This window comes from Carassius carassius, chromosome 46 (assembly GCF_963082965.1).
Source record: "Carassius carassius chromosome 46, fCarCar2.1, whole genome shotgun sequence".
NCBI lineage: Eukaryota > Metazoa > Chordata > Actinopteri > Cypriniformes > Cyprinidae > Carassius > Carassius carassius.
In genome coordinates, this window is record NC_081800.1 from 26,880,637 (window position 1) to 26,904,283 (window position 23,647).

The 23,647-nt window shown below is 39.4% G+C and overlaps 1 long non-coding RNA gene across 1 annotated transcript in view; it reads right to left on the reverse strand.

The window, feature by feature from the left end:
* LOC132129663 (uncharacterized) overlaps positions 1-19,547 on the reverse strand; it is a 193,796-nt gene extending 174,249 nt beyond the window's left edge. Inside the window, exons 1-2 of the long non-coding RNA XR_009428557.1 lie at positions 19,166-19,547; positions 18,731-19,062 (exon numbers count right to left, since the gene is read on the reverse strand). This is a non-coding gene — a long non-coding RNA (uncharacterized LOC132129663). The remainder of the gene's footprint in view (positions 1-18,730; positions 19,063-19,165) is intronic.
* Positions 19,548-23,647: the final 4,100 nt, after the last annotated feature.

The following is a 23,647-nucleotide window of genomic DNA, read 5'->3' on the forward strand; positions in this document are numbered from 1 at the left end:
AGTTACTTGGGGAAAAAATGGGCAAAACTAAAATATAAGTACATAAACCGATTAATCGTAAAAATAATCGGCAGATTAATCGATTATCAAAATAATCGTTGCAGCCCTAGACTTAAGGACTTTTCCGTAACAATGATTCGATTGGCAATATTTACATCTTGTCTTCTAATTGGGTTTTTAGATATTGTGATTCCTAAATATTTTACTTCTTGAACAACTTTAATATTACTAATGGTAGAATCCACACTTGTATGAACTGGAAGTAATTCACATTTATTTAAATTAAGAGTTAAGCCAGATGCTTTAGAGAAAGTTTGAATGATATTGTTTTTTCAACCATAGATTTGTCTTTTAAAAAAATAGATGTATCATCAGCAAATTGGCTTAACCTAAACTCTTTATCAAATATAATAATACCTTGTAAATCATGTGAATTATTAATAAGTAATGTTATTAACTGAGTAGTCAAAATGAAAAGTTTTGGAGAAATGGGGCAACCTTGTCTTATTCCTCTTGACACTATAAAACTAGAAGTCATACCAGAATTTAATGAGACATAGCTACTAATATCAGTGTAAAACATTTTGATAATGCTACAAAATTCCTCTCCAAAACCAAGAAAACGTAAAGATTCTAAAAGGAAAGGATGTTCAATAGTGTCAAATGCCTTAAAAAAGTCCAAAAACATAATATAACTGTCTGTGTTAATAAAGTCACTATAGTCTAAAATATCCAGTATTAATCTAGTATGGTTATGAATATTTCTACCTTTTATAAAGGCAGATTGACATTCATCAATAATTTTAGCCAAACCTTTATCCAGCCTTCTCGAATAAACATGAGCTAATAATTTGTAGTCATTACATAACAGAGTTATGGGTCTCCAGTTGTCCAGCAGCAAATGATCTTTATTGGGTTTAGGGATTAATGTAATGATGCCTTTTTTCATGGAAGGTGAAAGGTTGCCACTAGAAATACATTCTAAAAAAGCATTATAAAGCAAAAGTCTTATGTCTGTCCAAAAGTGTTGATAAAAAGCCACCGATAAACCATCTAAACCTGGAGATTTACCCTTTGACATTATAAAAATAGCATTGTCGAGTTCTTCTATTTTAAGGGGCTCGTCCAAATATGATTTGAAATCCTGTTCTATTTCCTCTTTTCTTAGTTCTTTTAACTTTGTGAAAAATATTGAAGACTCAATACCGGAGAATTTAGAATTATACAGATTGCAATAAAAAGTTCTTATTTCTTTGTTAATCTGATCATCATCTTCAATAATTAAGCCATTGATTGACAACTTCTGAATCTTCTTTTTAGTTTGTCTTTGTTTCTCCAAATTAAAAAAATACGAAGAATTTTTTTTCCCTTCTTCTAACCATCTGGCTCGAGAGCGAATGAAGGCTCCCTTGGCCTTCTCCAAGTATAAATTGTCAAATTTCGCTTGTAAATTATTTAGCTGAATCTGTTCATCTATAGTTAAATCAGTTTTGTTGCCAAATTTGTGCATTTCATTTATCAATTCAAGCCGTTTCATACTTTTAAATTGGCTAATTTGCTTACCAGTCTCTATAGCTAATCCTCTAACATTAAATTTAAACCATTCCCATTTACTCAGGGGTGACGTTTCCATTGCATTAACATCTTTTAAAGCTTCTTTAACCTTTTCACAGAAACCCTCATTTTCAAGAAGACTGTTATTAAACTTCCAAATGACACTGCGCTCACAACCTGATTAAAGGAAGGAAAAGGATAGCAAAACTGCACAATGATCGGTTAAGGGAGAAACTGAAATGTCACATTTCGATACGTTGTTAATTAGATTATTAGATATCAACCAGTAGTCAAGTCTTGAGCATTGGGCCTTATTAGAAGAACTGAACCATGTAAATTGTGATTTATGAGGATTACTCCATCTCCAATAATCTGTTAAGTGTAATTCTGAAATCAAATCTGAAATAACTTCCTCATAACAATGACAATTTGCTTTTGGAGGAGAACGATCAAACCAAAGATCATGAACTAAATTAAAATCCCCTCCTAAAATAATTCTATCAACAGCATAGGTGATTCTCCATTTTTTGACAGACTCCTTAAGAAAAACAAGCAATTCCCTATTCAGTGTTTTTTGGTTATATCCATAAATACACAGCAAAATAAAATTAACACCTCCTTGTTCAATTACTACCATAAGCCAATGACCCTTTGAATCACTTAGGTGGCACATAACATTACATGGTAGCCTATTAAACAGAACCATGACACCTGCAGAATGGGATGTACCATGACTAAAAAAAAGCTGAATCCCCCCACTGATTCTTCCAAAATTTAACATCAACTTCCTGAGAGTGAGTCTCCTGTAAAAAAACACAATTCGTCTTTTGCTCCTTGCAATAAAGAAAAATAGCCTTACGTTTTAAATTATCTTTTAGCCCCCTACAATTTAAAGAAAGAAATGATAACAACATGAAATCGAACCTCAATAAACCAAACAAAAAGGACGATGCGCAGGAACGAGAAGAATATGTTCCTTTTAAATTCTCAGCAACAAAGAAGATGCAACAAACCAGAAAAGCACTTGTCATCAAGTCAAACAGTACCTCAGACTACAAGCCATTAAATCAGTCATTCGGGGTCCACACGCCGGTTATCAATCAAAGCGTAACCTTCTTTAAGGAACGCTCGCGTCCCCCTCTTCCGAGCCTCTTGAACCAACGGCCATAACTTTGCCCGAGCTTCCCTGTCTTCTTTGGAAAAGTCCTCCTTGAACCAAATATGCATTTCTTTGCAAACTCTCGCGTCCTTGGACTTTCTCTACACATCATCACGTACATTTCTCATTCCGAACTGAATGATGATGGGCCTTGGCGTGCCATCACTTCTCTTGATCCCCAAACGGTGAACAACATCCACCGTGTCTCGTAGCCGATCAACCAGCCTGATCTCACAATCAAAACGTACATATTTAGACGTAAATTAAAACTGTCCAATACGTATGTGCCTTTACGTATTTACAGTGTCATTTACGTCCAGATAATTCTGGACGTAATTACAGGTTCGATACGTATCGAAATTTACGTAAAAACAACCTCAAATACGTACAGATAGAACGTGTTTTCTGACCAGTCAGTTATCCATAGAAATTTGCTCATGAAGCTGCTTTTCAATGCGTATCGGATTAATTTTTTTAAATATTTATGTATATTTTCCCTTTTTATAATTTTTTTGTGATAAATGTAAGATCCCTATACCTCACCCGAACCTAAACCTACCCATTTTATACAGAATGTTAAAAGAATGAAACATAATAAAACACAAGTTTTGTAAAAATATAACATTAAAACGTTATTTTGAGCCACTAACGTTAATCTTACACCTACCCCTAAACCTACCCATAACCATTTCTAAAAACTACATAACGTTACTGTTATAAATAAACAAATAACAGACAAACAAACATAATGTTAATCATTTATTTTTTGCGAAAAAATATCAAAAGTGGTACCAAAAGTAGTTCAAATGATAATGAGTTCCAGTCGCAGTCCTCTCTGGAGGTAATAGTTTTTATAGGGTACAGAGCAGAATTTAATTTATTAATCCGTGAAATTATGAATCTGTCTTCTCTCCGTGAAGGCGCAATGGCGCAGTAGTGATGTGTCGTTCTTGAATTATTCGTTCATTTTGAACGAATCTTTAATGTGACTCGGGAAGAACGAGTCGTCTCGGGGAGTGATTCGTTCAGTCGCGCATGCGCATTATTCTATAGGTTCTGTTCTAGTAGTAGTGATTCACCTGTCAGTCAATGCAGTCTTGAGCCGGAAAGAGAATTGATTAGTTCATATTTCGGGTCTATCGGGTTTTTGACTCGTTCCTTAATCACGTGACAGCCACATACGCTAAACCCAATTGCAGTCTGAGCCGGAAAGAGAATTGATTAGTTCATCTCATGAGTCTTCGGGTCGAGTCATTCCTTAATCACGTGACAGACCCATACGCTAAAACCATAGACAGTAAAATAATGCAGTATTGAGCCGGAAAAAGAATTGATTAGTTCATCTTTCGGTTCTTCGGGTTAGTTTGTTCTTTTGTCCCGTGATGTGACAACATTGGCTAGAGTAATTATTAAATCAGGTTGTCTGTATAAACCAGGGGTTTGTGTTCACAAACCCCTTATGAAAAGATCACATAAAAGGACCGTGACGTCGCCCGGTATGGCGCAGCCGGGGCCCCACCCTGGAGCCAGGCCCGGGGTTGGGGCTCGTATGCGAGCGCCTGGTGGCCGGGCCTCCCCCCACGGGGTCCGGCCGGGCTCAGGCCGAAGGAGCGACGTGGGGCCGCCTTCCCGTGGGCTCACCACCTACAGGAGGGACTGTAAGGGGCCGGTGCTTAGAGAATCGGGCAGCAGTCGAAGGCGGGGGCCTCGACAGCCCGATCCCTGGACAGGGAAACTAGCTCTAGGGACGTGGAATGTCACCTCACTGGCGGGAAAGGAGCCCGAGATTGTGCGTGAGGTTGAGAGGTTCCGACTAGCGATAGTCGGGATCACCTCTACGCACAGCTTGGGCTCTGGAACCACACTCCTCGAGAGAGGATGGACTCTTCACCACTCTGGAGTTGCCCATGGTGAGAGGCGGCGGGCTGGTGTGGGTCTGCTTATAGCCCCCCAGCTCAGCTGCCATGTGTTGGAGTTTACCCCGGTGAACGAGAGGGTCGCTTCCCTGCGCCTTCGGGTCGGGGATAGGTCTCTCACTGTCGTTTGTGCCTACGGGCCGAACGGCAGTGCAGAGTACCCGGCCTTCTTGGAGTCTCTGGGAGGGGTGCTGGAAAGTGCTCCGACTGTCGTTTTACTGGGGGATTTCAACGCCCACGTGGCCAACGACAGTGACACCTGGAGGGGCGTGATTGGGAGGAACGGCCCCCCTGATCTGAACCCGAGTGGTGTTCAGTTATTGGACTTCTGTGCTAGTTACAGCTTGTCCATAACGAACACCATGTTCAAGCATAAGGGTGTCCATGCGTACACGTGGCACCATGACACCCTAGGCCGTAGGTCGATGATCGACTTTGTGGTCGTTTCATCCGACCTCCGGTCGTATGTCTTGGACACTCGGGTGAAGAGAGGGGCGGAGCTGTCAACTGATCACCACCTGGTGGTGAGTTGGATCCGATGGCGGGGGAGGAAGCTGGACAGACTCGGCAGACCCAAACGTACTGTGAGGGTCTGCTGGGAACGTTTGGCAGAGCCTCCTGTCAGAGAGATCTTCAACTCCCACCTCCGGCAGAGCTTCGACCGGATCCCGAGGGAGGCTGGAGATATTGAGTCCGAGTGGACCATGTTCTCCACCTCCATTGTCGAAGCGGCCGCTCGGAGCTGTGGCCGTAAGGTCTCCGGTGCCTGTCGAGGCGGCAATCCCCGAACCCGGTGGTGGACACCGGAAGTAAGGGATGCCGTCAAGCTGAAGAAGGAGTCCTATTGGGCCTGGTTGGCTTGTGGGACTCCTGAGGCAGCTGATAGGTACCGGCAGGCCAAGCGAACTGCAGCCCGGGTGGTTGTGGAGGCAAAAACTCGGGCCTGGGAGGAGTTCGGTGAGGCCATGGAGAAGGACTATCGGTCGGCCTCGAAGAGATTCTGGCAAACCGTCCGGCGCCTCAGGAGAGGGAAGCAGTGCCCTACCAATGCTGTTTACAGTAGAGGTGGGGAGCTGTTGACCTCAACTGGGGATGTCGTTGGACGGTGGAAGGAATACTTCGAGGATCTCCTCAATCCCGCTGTCACGTCTTCCATTGAGGAAGCAGAGGCTGAGGGCTCAGATGTGGACTCGTCCATCACCCAAGCTGAAGTCACCGAGGTAGTCAAGAAACTCCTCGGTGGCAAGGCACCGGGGGTGGATGAGATCCGCCCTGAGTACCTCAAGTCTCTGGATGTTGTGGGGCTGTCTTGGCTGACACGCCTCTGCAGCATCGCGTGGCAGTCGGGGACGGTGCCTCTGGGATGGCAGACCGGGGTGGTGGTCCCTCTTTTTAAGAAGGGGGACCGGAGGGTGTGTTCCAACTACAGGGGGATCACACTTCTCAGCCTCCCTGGGAAAGTCTATGCCAGGGTACTGGAGAGGAGAATCCGGCCGATAGTAGAACCTCGGATTCAGGAGGAACAGTGTGGTTTTCGTCCAGGCCGTGGAACACTGGACCAGCTCTATACCCTCTACGGGGTGCTGGAGGGTTCATGGGAGTTTGCCCAACCAGTCCACATGTGCTTTGTGGATTTGGAGAAGGCATTCGACTGTGTCCCTCGCGGCGGCCTGTGGAGGGTGCTCCGGGAGTATGGGGTCCGGGGCCCTTTGCTAAGGGCTATCCGGTCCCTGTACGACCGGAGCAGGAGCTTGGTTCGTATTGCCAGCAGTAAGTCAGACTTGTTCCCGGTGCGTGTTGGACTCCGGCAGGGCTGCCCTTTGTCGCCGGTTCTGTTCATGATTTTTATGGACAGAATTTCTAGGCGCAGCCAGGGGCCGGAGGGGGTCAGGTTTGGTGACAACGCGATTTCGTCTCTGCTCTTTGCGGATGATGTTGTCGTGTTGGCTTCATCAAGCCAGGACCTTCAGCATGCACTGGGACGGTTTGCAGTCGAGTGTGAAGCGGCAGGGATGAGAATCAGCACCTCCAAATCCGAGGCCATGGTCCTCAGTCGGAAAAGGGTGGCTTGCCCACTTCAGGTTGGTGGAGAGTTCCTGCCTCAAGTGGAGGAGTTTAAGTATCTTGGGGTCTTGTTCACGAGTGAGGGATGGATGGAACGGGAGATTGACAGACGGATCGGTTCAGCTTCTGCAGTAATGCGGTCGATGTACCGGTCTGTCGTGGTGAAGAAAGAGCTGAGCCGCAAGGCGAAGCTCTCGATTTACCGGTCAATCTACGTTCCTACTCTCACCTATGGTCATGAGCTTTGGGTCATGACCGAAAGGACAAGATCCCGGATACAGGCGGCCGAAATGAGCTTTCTCCGCAGGGTGGCTGGGCGATCCCTTAGAGATAGGGTGAGAAGCTCAGTCACCCGGGAGGAGCTCAGAGTAGAGCCGCTGCTCCTCCACATCGAGAGGGGTCAGCTGAGGTGGCTCGGGCATCTGTTCCGGATGCCTCCTGGACGCCTTCCCGGGAAGGTGTTCCGGGCACGTCCCACTGGGAGGAGACCCCGGGGAAGACCTAGGACATGCTGGAGAGACTATGTCTCCCGGCTGGCCTGGGAACGCCTCGGTGTCCCCCCAGAAGAGCTGGAGGAAGTGTCTAGGGAGAGGGAAGTCTGGGATTCTCTGCTTAGACTGCTGCCCCCGCGACCCGGCCCCGGATAAGCGGAAGAAGATGGATGGATGGATGGATGACACTTTATAAACATTAAAAAACACCGTTTACATACTTTTGAATTGTTGTTTATTGTTTATTTTTGTGCCAGAAAAGCTTTGTAACAAAGAGGACAACTATTCCAAAATAAATCAAAATAATAAAAAAGTAAATAATTAAAAATAAAATTAAAATTAAAAGATAATAAAGCCAAAGGGTCTAATAACCTTAACAAATGAACTTTAAAAGTACAATATATAAAAAAAACTAAATATTGCACAACAAGCTTTGCTTTTTTTATATAATAATTTAAAATGAATACGTTTTAAAATAAATAACACTTTTGTGCCAAAATAAAAACTTTATATCAAAGAGGATAACTATTCCCCAAATAATTTTAAACCATTTAAATAAAAATAAATGAAAATTAAGATAAGCTACGGAGCCTTATAACAATAACAAATTACCTTTAAAATCACAACAACAACAAAAATATTGCACAACAAGCTAGTCTTTTTCTAAATAAATAAAAATAAATAAGCTTTAAAATAAATAACACACTGTGGCTATATATTTAGGACTTGCTTTAAGGCATGTTTGCATTTAAAAAAAAACAAGCTCCCTGACCTTGGATGGGCTGAGTCTGTTTCTTCTATCTGAAATAATCTGCCCAGTTTTAGAAAAAAATATTTCAGATGGCACAGATGTGGCCACAATGCAAAGTCTTGTCTTTGTGACTTCAGAAAGGCTTTTGTATACTGGTGAACATCTCCTCCACCAGGCCAGAGGGTCTGATGTGCGGGGTAAGAGTGGCTCTGCAAGGTAGGCCTGCACCTTTATAGCATCTGATGTCTTAGAAGAGGTAGCAGAAGGCCTCAAGCTTGCTACCCTCTCGTCAAAGTCTTCCCAAAACATGGCCCCTGCACTGGCAGTCGCACCGGGATCTGAACTATCCTCCTCACTCTTAGCTGGGTTAAAACTGTTAAAGCTGAAGTTATCATAACCTTAATGTTTTAAACTAACATTAATAATTCAAATTCAAAATTGTATTTGCTTTTAATGTATATGTCATTATGTCCTTTTTTGAGCAATCTTCTTATATTACAACCCGAATTCCGGAAAAGTTGGGACGTTTTTTTAAATTTTAATAAAATGAAAACTAAAAGACTTTCAAATCACATGAGCCAATACTTTATTCACAATAGAACATAGATAACATAGCAAATGTTTAAACTGAGAAAGTTTACAATTTTATGCACAAAATGAGCTCATTTCAATTTTGATTTCTGCTACAAGTCTCAAAATAGTTGGGACGGGGCATGTTTACCATGGTGTAGCATCTCCTTTTCTTTTCAAAACAGTTTGAAGACGTCTGGGCATTGAGGCTATGAGTTGCTGGAGTTTTGCTGTTGGAATTTGGTCCCATTCTTGCCTTATATAGATTTCCAGCTGCTGAAGAGTTCATGGTCGTCTTTGACGTATTTTTCGTTTAATGATGCGCCAAATGTTCTCTATAGGTGAAAGATCTGGACTGCAGGCAGGCCAGGTTAGCACCCGGACTCTTCTACGACGAAGCCATGCTGTTGTTATAGCTGCAGTATGTGGTTTTGCATTGTCCAGCTGAAATAAACAAGGCCTTCCCTGAAATAGACATTGTTTGGAGGGGAGCATATGTTGCTCTAAAACCTTTATATACCTTTCAGCATTCACAGAGCCTTCCAAAACATGCAAGCTGCCCATACCGTATGCACTTATGCACCCCCATACCATCAGAGATGCTGGCTTTTGAACTGAACGCTGATAACATGCTGGAAGGTCTCCCTCCTCTTTAGCCCGGAGGACACGGCGTCCGTGATTTCCAACAAGAATGTCAAATTTGGACTCGTCTGACCATAAAACACTATTCCACTTTGAAATAGTCCATTTTAAATGAGCCTTGGCCCACAGGACACGACGGCGCTTCTGGACCATGTTCACATATGGCTTCCTTTTTGCATGATAGAGCTTTAGTTGGCATCTGCTGATGGCACGGCGGATTGTGTTTACCGACAGTGGTTTCTGACAGTATTCCTGGGCCCATTTAGTAATGTCATTGACACAATCATGCCGATGAGTGAGGCAGTGTCGTCTGAGAGCCCGAAGACCACGGGCATCCAATAAAGGTCTCCGGCCTTGTCCCTTACGCACAGAGATTTCTCCAGTTTCTCTGAATCTTTTGATGATGTTATGCACTGTAGATGATGAGATTTGCAATTTGCAATTTGACGTTGAGGAACATTGTTTTTAAAGTTTTCCACAATTTTTTTACGCAGTCTTTCACAGATTCGAGAGCCTCTGCCCATCTTTACTTCTGAGAGACTCTGCTTCTCTAAGACAAAGCTTTTATAGCTAATCATGTTACAGACCTGATATCAATTAACTTAATTAATCACTAGATGTTCTCCCAGCTGAATCTTTTCAAAACTGCTTGCTTTTTTAGCCATTTGTTGCCCCCGTGCCAACTTTTTTGAGACCTGTAGCAGGCATTAAATTTTAAATGAGCTAATCAAGTGGATAAAAGTGTAAAATTTATCAGTTTAAACATTTGCTACGTTATCTATGTTCTATTGTGAATAAAATATTGGCTCATGTGATTTGAAATTCCTTTAGTTTTCATTTTATTAAAATGTAAAAAACGTCCCAACTTTTCCGGTATTCGGGTTGTACACCAATATGTCAAGTCTGCCTAGGAAAAGCAATTATTATACCAGCAAACTCAAAATTGGAGTAAAAATGAACAAACTAGTCTATAAAAACTTTTTATTGTAAGCTTGGATTATTATATTATTATATAGCCTAGTGTTTATTTACCGATAGACAGTCAAAAAGACAAATTAATCAATATTTTATTTATAACAGGGTTTTATTTATTTATAAAATAATAACAAACCACAGATCCTCAACAAACAGTAACAAAAACACAGTGACAGAAAATGTCAGAAATAGCGTATGGGTCTGTCACGTGATTAAGGAAAGAGTCAAACTCGACCCGAGATCCGAAAGACTCATGAGATGAACTAATCAATTCTCTTTCCGGCTCAAGACTGCGTTAGTTTTGCGTATAGGGCTGTCACGTGATTAAGGAACGAGTCAAACTCGACCCGAGACCCGAAAGACTCATGAGATGAACTAAACAATTCTCTTTCCGGCTCAAGACTACGTTAGTTTTGCGTATGGGTCTGTCACGTGATTAAGGAACGAGTCAAACTCGACCCGAGACCCGAAAGACTCATGAGATGAACTAATCAATTCTCTTTCCGGCTCAAGACTGCGTTAGTTTTGCGTATGGGTCTGTCACGTGATTAAGGAACGAGTCAAACTCGACCCGAGACCCGAAAGACTCATGAGATGAACTAATCAATTCTCTTTCCGGCTCAAGACTGCGTTAGTTTTGCGTATGGGGCTGTCACGTGATTAAGGAATGACTTAAACCCGAGGACTTCTTGTCAGATAAGAGGTGAGGTGAGCTAATCACAGACTAAAGACCCAGGTAAAGAATGATTTTTTTTTTTGTATCTTATAGCATTTTAGTTTTGTATTGTTTTTAGTGTGATCAACGTAACATTTTCATTACATTTTGCTAAAATGAACGAAATGACTCGAAAAAAGATTCGTTCATTTTGCTGAACGAGACTCAAAAGTCCGAGTCGGTAAAATGATCCGAACTTCCCATCACTATGGCGCAGTAGCAGTACTGATTTCAAATGTCTATCAGCTGAAACCCGACATGTCGCAATCTGTGACGAATTATGTGAGAACCAATGAGAGTTCGATATTAGTGCCGTAAACCATGCCGTAACGTTCCTGTGGCGCACTGGCGCTATTTTCAAATTCGAATTAGTGATGGGAAGTTCGGATCATTTTACCGACTCAGACTTTTGAGTCTCGTTCAGCAAAATGAACAAATCTTTTTTCGAGTCATTTCGTTCATTTTAGCAAAATGTAATGAAAATGTTACGTGTTACTTCCCCAACACATCTAGTACTTACGCAAACGTTGATCACACTAAAAACAATACAAAACTAAAATGCTATAAGCTATATATAATAAATGCTATATATCTTTACCTGGGTCTTTAGTCTGTGATTAGCTCACCTCACCTCTTATCTGACAAGAAGTCCTCGGGTTTAAGTCATTCCTTAATCACGTGACAGCCCCATACGCAAAACTAACGCAGTCTTGAGCCGGAAAGAGAATTGATTAGTTCATCTCATGAGTCTTTCGGGTCTCGGGTCGAGTTTGACTCGTTCCTTAATCACGTGACAGACCCATACGCTATTTCTGACATTTTCTGTCACTGTGTTTTTGTTACTGTTTGTTGAGGATCTGTGGTTTGTTATTATTTTATACCTTGCAGAGCCACTCTTACCCAGCACATCAGACCCTCTGGCCTGGTGGAGGAGATGTTCACCAGTATACAAAAGCCTTTCTGAAGTCACAAAGACAAGACTTTGCATTGTGGCCACATCTGTGCCATCTGAAATATTTTTTTCTAAAACTGGGCAGATTATTTCAGATAGAAGAAACAGACTCAGCCCATCCAAGGTCAGGGAGCTTGTTTTTTTTTTAAATGCAAACATGCCTTAAAGCAAGTCCTAAATATATAGCCACAGTGTGTTATTTATTTTAAAGCTTATTTATTTTTATTTATTTAGAAAAAGACTAGCTTGTTGTGCAATATTTTTGTTGTTGTTGTGATTTTAAAAGTAATTTGTTATTGTTATAAGGCTCCGTAGCTTATCTTAATTTTCATTTATTTTTATTTAAATGGTTTAAAATTATTTGGGGAATAGTTATCCTCTTTGATATAAAGTTTTTATTTTGGCACAAAAGTGTTATTTATTTTAAAATGTATTCATTTTAAATTATTATATAAAAAAAGCAAAGCTTGTTGTGCAATATTTTTTTTTCTTCTTTTTTTATAATGTACTTTTAAAGTTCATTTGTTAAGGTTATTAGACCCTGTGGATTTATTATCTTTTAATTTTAATTTTATTTTTAATTATTTACTTTTTTATTATTTTGATTTATTTTGGAATAGTTGTCCTCTTTGTTACAAAGCTTTTCTGGCACAAAAATAAACAATAAACAACAATTCAAAAGTATGTACACGGTGTTTTTTAATGTTTATAAAGTGTCATATGTTACAAAAGTATGGTTTATACAGACAATCTGATTTAATAATTACTCTAGCCAATGTTGTCACATCACGGGACAAAAGAACAAACAACCCGAACTGTCTAGCGTATGGGTCTGTCACGTGATTAAGGAATGACTCGACCCGAAGACTCATGAGATTTTTTTTTTTTTTTTTTTTTTTTTATATTGAAGTGTCAAAATTTACAACAATAACTGGCTTAGATATAATTCACAGAAATATCATTGTATACAGGGAACGGAGCACGTAAAATAATAATAAAAAATATAAACAAAAATAATAAATGACAAATAATAAATTAAGACAGTAGTTAAGGGGCTTCAGTTAATTTTAAAGCATCAATAAAATTAAGCAATTTACTTGCTGTTTTCTTCTTCATAAACAACAGGGACTTATAGTACAATGCAAATTCTCTCTTGAAGACAGAAAAAAGAGGCTGTGTCTTTATCCATTTACATTTGTGGATGAAAAATTTACCAGAAATAATTAAAGTGTTTAAAAGCAGATCATGGTTTTTGTCCTTCATTATAATTCCAAATGTAATGTTATCTCTAGTGAAACTAGAGAGAGACTGGAGATAAGGCTCCAACCAATCATACATGTCACACCAGAATGTGTTACTGTAAGGGCAGAAGAAAAACAAATGATCCGTGGTCTCAATTTCTTCCTCACAGAATATACAGTTTGTTAGATCAAATTTAAATCTACGTGAAAGGAGATCACTTGAAGGATAAATGTCATTCATGACTTTGAAGTGAAGCTCTTTAGCTTTTGGTGATATAGGTAATCTAAAAAAATCTGTACGCAGTTTTTTCAGAGAAGAATGATTGAAGATAAGATAAGATGCATTTCGGCTATATTGCATTGGGTATAAGGTCAGAGTAAAGAGATCACGGAACACTTTGTTTTGCAGAGTCCTACTACAGAACTGGTGACCAGCAATCATCAGTGAAGGCAGAAAAGGAGGGTTGAGCAAATGAGGTAGTGCATTTTTTGCCATCAAAAGGAAGGCAGAAGGGACGCTTTGGATAACCATATTGTAATGTTTACGATTGCACTGAAAATTAAATTTTGTACCAAAATCTTCAAAAGATAAAATATTGCCATAACTGTCCAGTAAATGTGTGAGAGACCAAATGTTGTTTTCCATCCATTCATTAAAATACATGGACTTATTTCTAAAGAGAATAAATCTGCAATTCCAGATGGGAACATCATGGGGAGTGAAATTGTGTTTGTACAATAGTTTCCAATATAGCAAAACTTGTGAATGAAATGCAGACAGTTTTACAGGAAGTTTTGGAACATCAAAATCACAGCGCAAAAAGAAATCAATGCCTCCCATTTTTTTAAACAATTCCCTGGAGACACAATACCAGAAGCTACTACTATTTGCGAGAAAGCATCTTAGCCATTTCATCTTTAATGTTCCGTTTATACACTCAAAGTCTATGGCTTGTAGCCCACCATCTTCATAGTCTTTCACTATAGTTGCTTTTTTAAGATAATGGGGTTTTCTTTTCCAGATGTAATCAAAGTTTAATGTATTGATGGATTTAACGGCTTTTTTAGGGATAGGTAGAGAAAAGGCTGGGTAAATACACCTGGAAAGGCTTTCCATTTTGGTTATAAAAATGCGACCAAATAGAGAAAGATCTCTATTCAACCATCCGTCTAATCTTGATTTACATTCATCCATTTTATTCCATACATTTAATGTTTCACTCATCTTAGTATCTTTGGTTATATGAATACCCAAGTATTTGACTGCAGTTTTAATAGGGATACCATATGCTGCCTGAAGGTGGCAGTCATGTATAGATAACAACTCACATTTTTTTAGGTTCAGTTGTAACCCAGAGGCTTTTGAAAATGAGTCTATAGTTTCAGTAGCCTTTGGGACCTGCTCAAGATTTTTAAGGAATAGAGTGGTGTCGTCGGCCAGCTGACTTATAACTATTTGGTTATCGAATACATTTAACTGTTCGATATCTGAATTTTTAATGAGGACTGACAACATTTCAGCTGCAATTATGAATAGCGAGGGTGAAATGGGACAGCCTTGTTTTATCCCTCTGTTGATCGTGAAGCGAGGCGTAGTGCCACCTGAGAGAGACACTGAGCTGTTGGTGTCATTATAAAAACATTTTATAGCGTTTATAAATTTTTCCCCAAAACCACATAATTCTAGAGCCTTAAAAATAAAAGGGTGTTCTACTGAGTCAAACGCCTTGTAAAAATCCAAAAAAAGAATAAAGCCATCATCATTAACATGCTCTTTATACTCAAGTAGATCAAGAACAAGGCGAACATTATTGTGAATTGATCTACCTCTCATAAATCCTGATTGAGTGTCACTTATTATTTGAGGGAGACCTTCTTTGAGATGATTTGAAAAAATGTGAGTTAGCAATTTATAATCATTGTTTAATAGTGTTATCGGCCTCCAATTGTCTAATTCTTTGGGATCTTTGTTTGGTTTCGGAATGAGAACGATTACACCTTGTCTTAACGTCTCTGGAAGTGATTGGTTGTTTAACGCTTCTTTAAGTGTTTCAAATAAAAGTTCTTTGATATGATCCCAGAAATGCTTGTAAAAATTGGCTGTCAGGCCGTCTGGGCCAGGGGAGCGGTCAGAAGTCAGACAATGCAACGCCTTTTCTAGCTCACTATATGTGATCTCTGCCTCACAGGTATTTTGGATGTCCTCATTTATTTGGGGAATAAATTCTCTAATTTTATTAAAGAAAGCCTCTGATGCATCAGCCGAGAATCTAGAAGAGTATAAATTACTGTAAAAGGTATAAACTTCATTAGTTATAATATTAGGATTAGAGCATTCATTTTCATTAATGATCAGTATTCCTATGTTATTCCTTTCTTGGCGAGTTTTCTCTAGTCTACAGAAATAAGATGAGTTTCTTTCTCCTTCCTCGATCCATCTTGCTCTGGATCTGATGCTTTTCTTGTATAAATATTATCTAATTTGGTATGTAGTGTAAGTAGCTTTCTTTTATCAGTATCTGCAAGCGTGGGTTTATTACAGCAGAGACTTATCTCTCTTGTTAAGTTAGTCTCCTCTAAAAGGGTAGATTGTTGCAATTGTTTACTAAAAGAGATTGAAAAGTTTCTTATTCTGAATTTTAAAAATTCCCATTTGGAGCTATAAGACAAAAGGTTTGGGTCTTGAATAATTTCATCAATTATGTCTTTAACCCCTTGGCTATACTTTTCAGACTGTAACAGGCTGGCATTCATTTTCCAATAACCCTTGTTTCCTTTAGGATTATTACTGGGTTTCAAGGTGAGATTAATAAAGCAGTGGTCAGATAGCGGAGCAGAAGATATGGGGCAGTCAGATATTAAGATATTTTTACACTGTCAGAGATTAACCAAAAGTCAATCCTTGATTTGATTGAACCATCCGGTTTAAACCAAGAGAAGTTTTTTAAATTGGGGTTTATAAAGCGCCATGGGTCAGACAGATTATGAATGCTACAGAAACTGACTAAATGAGGGTTATAGTGATGGTTATGAAACTTGGTGGGTGAGCGGTCTAACCATTCATTAAATACCATATTGAAGTCTCCTCCTAAGATAATATTAGTTGTTGGATAACGTAATTTCAAATTTTTAACAAGACCATCAATTTCAGAAAGAAGGTTTTTTGTTTTGGTTTACATTGTTATAGCCATAGATATTTCCCAGGATAATAAAAGAGTCTTTAACCGAAAGAACGCATAGTATCCAGTGACCATCTGTGCTCTTTTTGGATGTCACAATTAGGATAGCAGTACCAGCAGAACGATTAGTTCCATGACAGAATAGGATTTTATCACCCCACTGATTGGACCAAAATTTTTCATCCTTATCAGTTGAGTGAGTCTCTTGCAGCAGGACACAGTGTGGTTTCTTGCTTTTACAGAAGAGGAAAATTGCTTTTCGCTTGATGCTGTCTCTAAGGCCCCTTGCATTAAATGAAATGAAACATAAATTAGAATCAACAGTGAACATTAAACAGGAACTTACCACTTAAGAAAAAAAACAAAAAAAACAACCCGAGGTAAATTAGCAGGAGAAAACTGCTTTGGAATGTGAACATAGGCAGTGTCCCCTTAAAAACAGTCAACTTGGATGTCCTTCATAGAAATGTAAACAAATTTCTTCACGTTAGACAGTGAAATGATAGTGAACCGCAGTGTGGTTAAGGAACCACAATTCTTTTCCCATTAATGTATCCATTTGGGCCCCTGAAGTAAGCCTGCTGACCTGCTTCTCTGGCCTGCTTAATCTGAGGCCACACTGCTGCTCTCGCCTCCCGGTCGGCTGGTAGGATGTGCTCGGCGAAACTTACATTCAGCTCCTTGCACACTGCAGATCTTTTGGTCAGACGCCAGAGCTCATCACGGTGGTGCCTCATAGTGAACTGCATTATCACTTGCCGATGTTTAGCTTCCTCTCTTTTCCCCAGGCGGTGCACGGAGTCGATGACACTGTCCATCTTGTCAGCCCAATGTGGAGCGATTTTAAGTACGATCTGTAACACCCTCTCTCTCGTGTTTTCGTTTTCTTGCTCTTTCATCCCGCGCAATTTCAAATTCCAGCGCCGTTTGTAACGCTCCAGTTCAAGGACTCTTTCTTGTAAAGTGACGTTCTCTGTACCGAACCTTTTCACCTCCTTTTCCAAAGTTTGAGTTTTGGATTTGCAGTCTTTTATTTCTTTGGCATTAAACTCAACACTTTTGGCCACTTGTGCAATCATGGCACTGTTGCTTTTCATTTGCACGTTGAGTTCTTGTAACATGACAGAGAGGTTGTTAACAGCTTCGAGTATTGCAGCATTGGATACCTCTGCTTCGTTTTTTGCTTTCTTAAACGAGACAGGTATTTTAGTAGGGGTGTCAGGAAGAGGACGGCTCAGGCTCACCTTCGTGGGGGAGGTTTCCATGTTGTTACCATCGGCACCAGCACAGTAATCATGAGGGAGAAGTGTTGTCGCTGCTGCATTAGCTTTCTTCATCTTGTTAGATATCGGCATTTCAGAGTGTGAAACTCGTGCTGAGTAAGTCAAATTGGTCACGTATAAATGTAGTTTCGTTTGTGTAGGTATTTATTCTTAAAAGAAGGACTAGTCTAATAGTTTGGGGACAAACAAACGGAGCTCTGGATTATTGAGTGCTCAGTTCGCCATCTTCGCCGGAAACGTTCCGAAGACTCATGAGATGAACTAATCAATTCTCTTTCCGGCTCAAGACTGCATTGGGTAAGCGTATGGGGCTGTCACGTGATTAAGGAACGAGTCAAAAACCCGATAGACCCGAACTATGAACTAATCAATTCTCTTTCCGGCTCAATACTGCATTGCCTGACAGGTGAATCACTACTACTAGACAAGAGGGTCTGGCTGCAGACATACGGGCGAGTGGAGCTCCACTCAAGAGCGGAAATACGTCACCTCCACTAGCAACGCCGCCGCCATGTTGGCACAGGCAACACTTTCCGTAGAATTACGTCACCTCCACAAATGACGCGGCCGCCAAGTTATGTCACCTCTATCCATATTTTGTGGGATTCTGCCTTTTGTTCTTTTGTTTAACCAATGTACAACTGCCAATGTAACATTCCATACATTTTTAGAAAGTTAACCTTATGTTTGTGATATTTAGCAGTGAAAAATAAATTAAATATTAAATAAATTATTAAAATAATACCTCAACCAGAACTTTGTTTTTTTTTTATTTTGTATTTTAAGCAAAATAACAACATATACATATAAACCACAGTAAAATAATGAAGAATAATTTCCACAATTTAGCAGTTTTAATTGTTTTTGAGTAATAATAATAAATCTTAGACACATCTTAGACTACACTGAAAACACATGAACTGCAAGTGACCATAATTGTTACAGTAAATACACAATGTGTGTGCACACACACACACTTTACTCTTCAAGACCTCCATCTTCAGTGAAGCAATCCCAGCTACAGTAGCCAGGGTGGTCATCTTTGGAGTAAACCCCAAAAGCACTCCCTATTGTCCATTTCCCTGGTGACCACAGCCCCACAGTCTTTGTGAAGCTGGCTGCACTGTAGGCGACTGCACCTAGAGATGATGTAAGGCTTTCTGTACTTTATGTGATAGTATCTCTTTAAATATCTTCACTGCACCTGTTCAGTATCAACAAAAATAAAAAATAAATACATTTTAATGTTTCAGTCAAAAGTTTCATGTTTGGGAAATGGAAGAGAGTGAGATTACTTGGTCTAATTGTTATAGCCACAAAAAACAAGAGGGTCAATCACACTTACTGAAGTCACTATCAAGCCAGCTGAAGTGTGCCTCCTGTTAGTTAAATATGCTCCTGACTGACAATGTTGTTAAATCTCTGGCATGAACAATTACGTCAGATGGGTCAAGTTTAATTACAATACTGACATTGCATTATCATTAATGTTAAAGCAATGTACTTGTTGCTAAAGGGTCCTGGGCCACCACAGTTGTGCTTTGTTGTTCTGATGCATCTGATTGCTGGGCTGGGGACACAAAGAAGATATGAGCACAGCAAAACTGGAACAAGACTATGTCTGTATACTGACGTTATGTAAATTCAACACAGAAAAGTACGGCATCAAACACCTTTGACAGTCCCAAAGCAGACAAGATGATGGTGCACAGAAGATCCAGTCTCTATTTGTGGAGGTGTTATGAGCATGGATAACACTTGATATACATTTGATCTGAAACAAAAAAGTCAAACAATAGAATAATAGAACAACAAAATAGAAAAAATAAATATGTACATGTTAATGTCACATGTAAAAAGACTTTGACTTCTAGGATGGCAACATACATTTAAAATGTAAAGAGTGCTGCATCTTCCATACCAATCCTATCCCTGGAAGTGAATGAAAAATTAAATATGAAAACAACCTCCTCATATGACCTTTTTAACATTATACAACAAATGCTTAAGGCATACACATACAAAACGATAGTGTCCTTTCATTATTCACTACGTTATTTTTTAAGTTACACCTATGCTAGCCGTCATGTACTGAAGGTAAAAATTTAAAGAGCAAACAATTAACAAATAAGTTTATCAGAAATGTATTATCCAAACCGTACTTCCCCAGTCAACTGAAAAGAAACGTTCTTCAAGAATTTAGTGAAGAAGATCAAAGAAAATAAGGAAGCGTTATTTTACTTATTCAGTTCTTCCTAAAGCCAAAGAAGTAACATTTAAAATTCACAATGACATTTACCCATCTAATAACTTCCTACATAAAAGATTTAATTGGGAGAACCATTCATGCAGGTTCTGTGAGAAAGATATTGAAACTGTGTTGATCACATGTTTTTCCAATGTTAATCTGTACAGACTTTTTGGCTGGAATTTCAAAACTGGCTTCATTCCAAACATAAATCAATACACCGTTTGACTGTGATCTCAATTAAGGTTGGAGTATTGTTGAAGGAAAAGATCCTAGAATTTTTGATAAATAACTTAATTACTTTGTGCAAATACTATATTCATAGATGTAAGCTTTTAAAGGTTAAACCTCACTTCAGCGGATGAAAGAATGAACTAAAGATATTTGCAAAGTCTCTTCATTACATGATGGACATGCTTTTAACTTGTTTTTGCTTTTAGAATAAGACCCTCATCCTTCTTTTTCTTTCCCTTTTTTATTCTGTTTTATCTTATGGTGTGATTATTGTGATTATTTTTGTATTTTTTTCTTTCTATTTGGCTGTATCAACACTAATAATATGTGTTCAGTTGTTGAAATGTGCCGTAAAGGTTTGTAATTGAACTTGATACCTTAATAAAAAAAAAATAAAAAAATAAAAAATAAAAACATTGGCCAGACACATTGATCTTTACATGACTATATAGGGTGTATAAATGATTTATAGATCAGTGGCCAGACATCAACATTGCTCGCGATATAAGATAAATCTATAAATCCATAGTGTTTATTAATCCTTTTGTGAGTAATTTCACGCAAGCCCTGTGCGTTTTTCTTACACTGCACGTTACAACAGCGTCAGTTCACCATTTTAGTAAGGATGGCTGAAGCGAAACAGTCGTTCCGAAGCTTTGCGAGATCCCGAAGCGCAGATGTGTCGAAACACTGATCCGAAGCGTGATTCGAAACACCCATGTCACGTGACTATGACCAAACGAAGCCTCGAAGTGTTTCACTAATTGTTTCATCAGGTGTGGTCCGCCGAATCAGCGTTTGATTGGAACGGTCGGGAACAGACCACACAATCGCACATCTGTATAAAAGTGAAATAAACGCATTTTGACCTCGTGGGTTTTTGTGAGAGGAGTTTGCCTTTGAGATAGCGGATTTTTGGTGATATAGTATTAGTGACATAGTGCGATTTGATTAGTTATAGGCAATTTAGACTTACATTTAAATTTACACAACACATTGACTGAGAGGCTAGAGACAGACAGAGTATACATATAGTGACACATTAATAGATACATAGATATAAATATATATAGACAGCTAGATTAATAGATAGATACATATATAGATAGATTACAGATACATATATAAATACATATATTATAGATAGATACATATATAGATAGATTATAGATACATATATAAATACATATATTATAGATAGATACATATATAGATACATAGATTATAGATACATATCTAGATACATAGATCGATTCATATATAGATAGATAGATTTGGATAGATAGATAAAATGGAAGCTCCCCAGAAGAGATGCCGTACATCTGTGGTGTGGGAGCATTTCCATTTAGACACCCCAAATAAAGTGAGATGTGTGTATTGTGATCGGCAGCTAGCCTACTGCAACAATACATCATCCATGATGCGCCATTTGAGGAGCACTCATCCTGCCATTTTGCAGGGTGCAGAGGATGGCATTCCCCCTGTACCTAGGCTACTGACACTGCTGGCCCATCTAAGCAAGGTATGCATTGTTTGGGATATAATTATAATTGAAATATAATTACAACCTTTTGGGACACTGTTTATAAAGTTTATAAGTTATATAAAGCACTGATTATAAACACTGGAAGGTTTCCAAATAATGAACCAGTAGGCTATACTTTTAATAGATGTGCACTAATTGAAGCTGTATTTTTCCAATGTATTTGTCTGAAAGTATGTTTTGTCTTCTCTTTTAAAAGTCAGACAGAGGGAATTGGATGAGGCTCTTATAAACATGGTGGTGAAGGAATCTGCAGCCCTTCACCATCGTGTACGATGAGGGATTCAGGGCATTTGTGAACAAGCTTGATCCAAGCTATGTCCTCCCATCCCGGAAGGTGCTTAAAATAATGGTCAGCGAAAAGTACAACAAAGCCAAGGAGAAGACAATGGAGGACCTACAAAAGGCCGAATTTGTTAGCCTTACAGCTGACATGTGGTCCTCCATTAATATGGATGGATATCTTGGTGTGACTTGCCATTACATAACACCAGAGGCAAAAATGGCAACTGTTGTACTGGGTGTAAGGAGGTTTTACCAAACCCACACAGCCCAGCATCTCATGGAGGCTAAAGCCTTGCTAATGGCTGAGTGGGGAATAACCTCCAAAGTTCAGTGCATGGTGACTGACAATGCATCTAACATGATCCTAAGTGCCCAGCTACTCCACCTTCGCCATGTCCCATGTTTTGCTCATACTTTAAATTTGATTGTGAAAAAGGCACTAGATCAAACCCCAGTCATCAATGAAATACGCCAGAAGGCCAGAAAGATAGTGGGGTTGTTCAGATCCAGCTGCAAAGCAAAGGACAAGCTTGTGGAGATGCAGAGCTTGATGGGAAGACCAACTCTGAAACTGATACAGGAGGTTGACACGAGATGGAACAGCACATTTGACATGCTACAGCGCTTGTATGACCAACGTGAACCAGTGGCTGCTGCACTTTCCAACTTAAACAATGATACTGCTCCCCTGACAAGTATTGATTATGACATTATTGAACAATCATTGTCAATACTGCAACCATTCAAACTCGCAACAACAGAGATGTCAGAGGAAAAGAGAGTGTCTGCTTCAAAGCTTATACCACTGTACAGGATGTTGCAGCACAAGCTTGCACAGAAAAAAGGAAATGCAACGCAGGAATCAACTGTTCAATTAGGTAGGCCACAATGACCATACTACCCATGTGATTGGCCATAACTGTCATATTATTGTCATTATTATAAATATGTGTTTCTCCTGTTTTGGCTCATAGGCTCACATCTGCAAGAAGGTCTGCACTCCAGATGTGGAGGTTATGAGAGTTTTAGAGACTTGGCACTGGCTACACTGCTGGACCCAAGGTTCAAAAATGTGGCATTTGGAAATGCTGCCAAAGCCCAGGAAGCTGAAAAGCATATCACACTGGAGTGTGCTTCACTGATGCGTTCAAACACAAATCCTGGTGAGCAGTTTCAGTCTGTGTTATGTTATGTAATCTGAATCATGTAATATAATATATCCTTCATATATGCCGTCAGTTTAGGATTTGTTACTAATTGCTGTTTTCATTTTTATTCAGACCCAGAAATGTCAACATCACACCCATCATCATCATCATCATCATCACCATCACCATCAACATCAACACCAGTAGAAACACAGGACAGTTTATGGGAACTTTTTGATACTCGCATCCATCAAACCAAGATGATACACAATGCTACAGCTGATGCCACAGTGGAAGTGAAAAAATACATTAACGATGCGTATTTGCCCAGAACTCATGATCCACTAACTTACTGGAAAGAGAGAGCAGTAATCTTTCCTCATTTGTATGTCCTTGCAAAAAAATATCTTTGTATGCCAGCAACAAGTGTCCCTTGTGAGAGGATTTTTTCAAAGGCTGGAGAAATTATCTGTAAAAAAAGAAGTAGGCTAAGTCCTTCCACAGCAGATAAATTAATATTTTTGAATAAAAATCTCTAAAAAAGTGAGACATTGTGGCTTGATTTCTTTTATTAATATTCATTTTTCATGACCAAAATAACATTATGCACAGTGAGGAGCCTATAGGTTACAAGCTTCACATATTAGAACATTATAATAATAAAAAAACAACACATTTTTTTAATGGCTCGTCAATG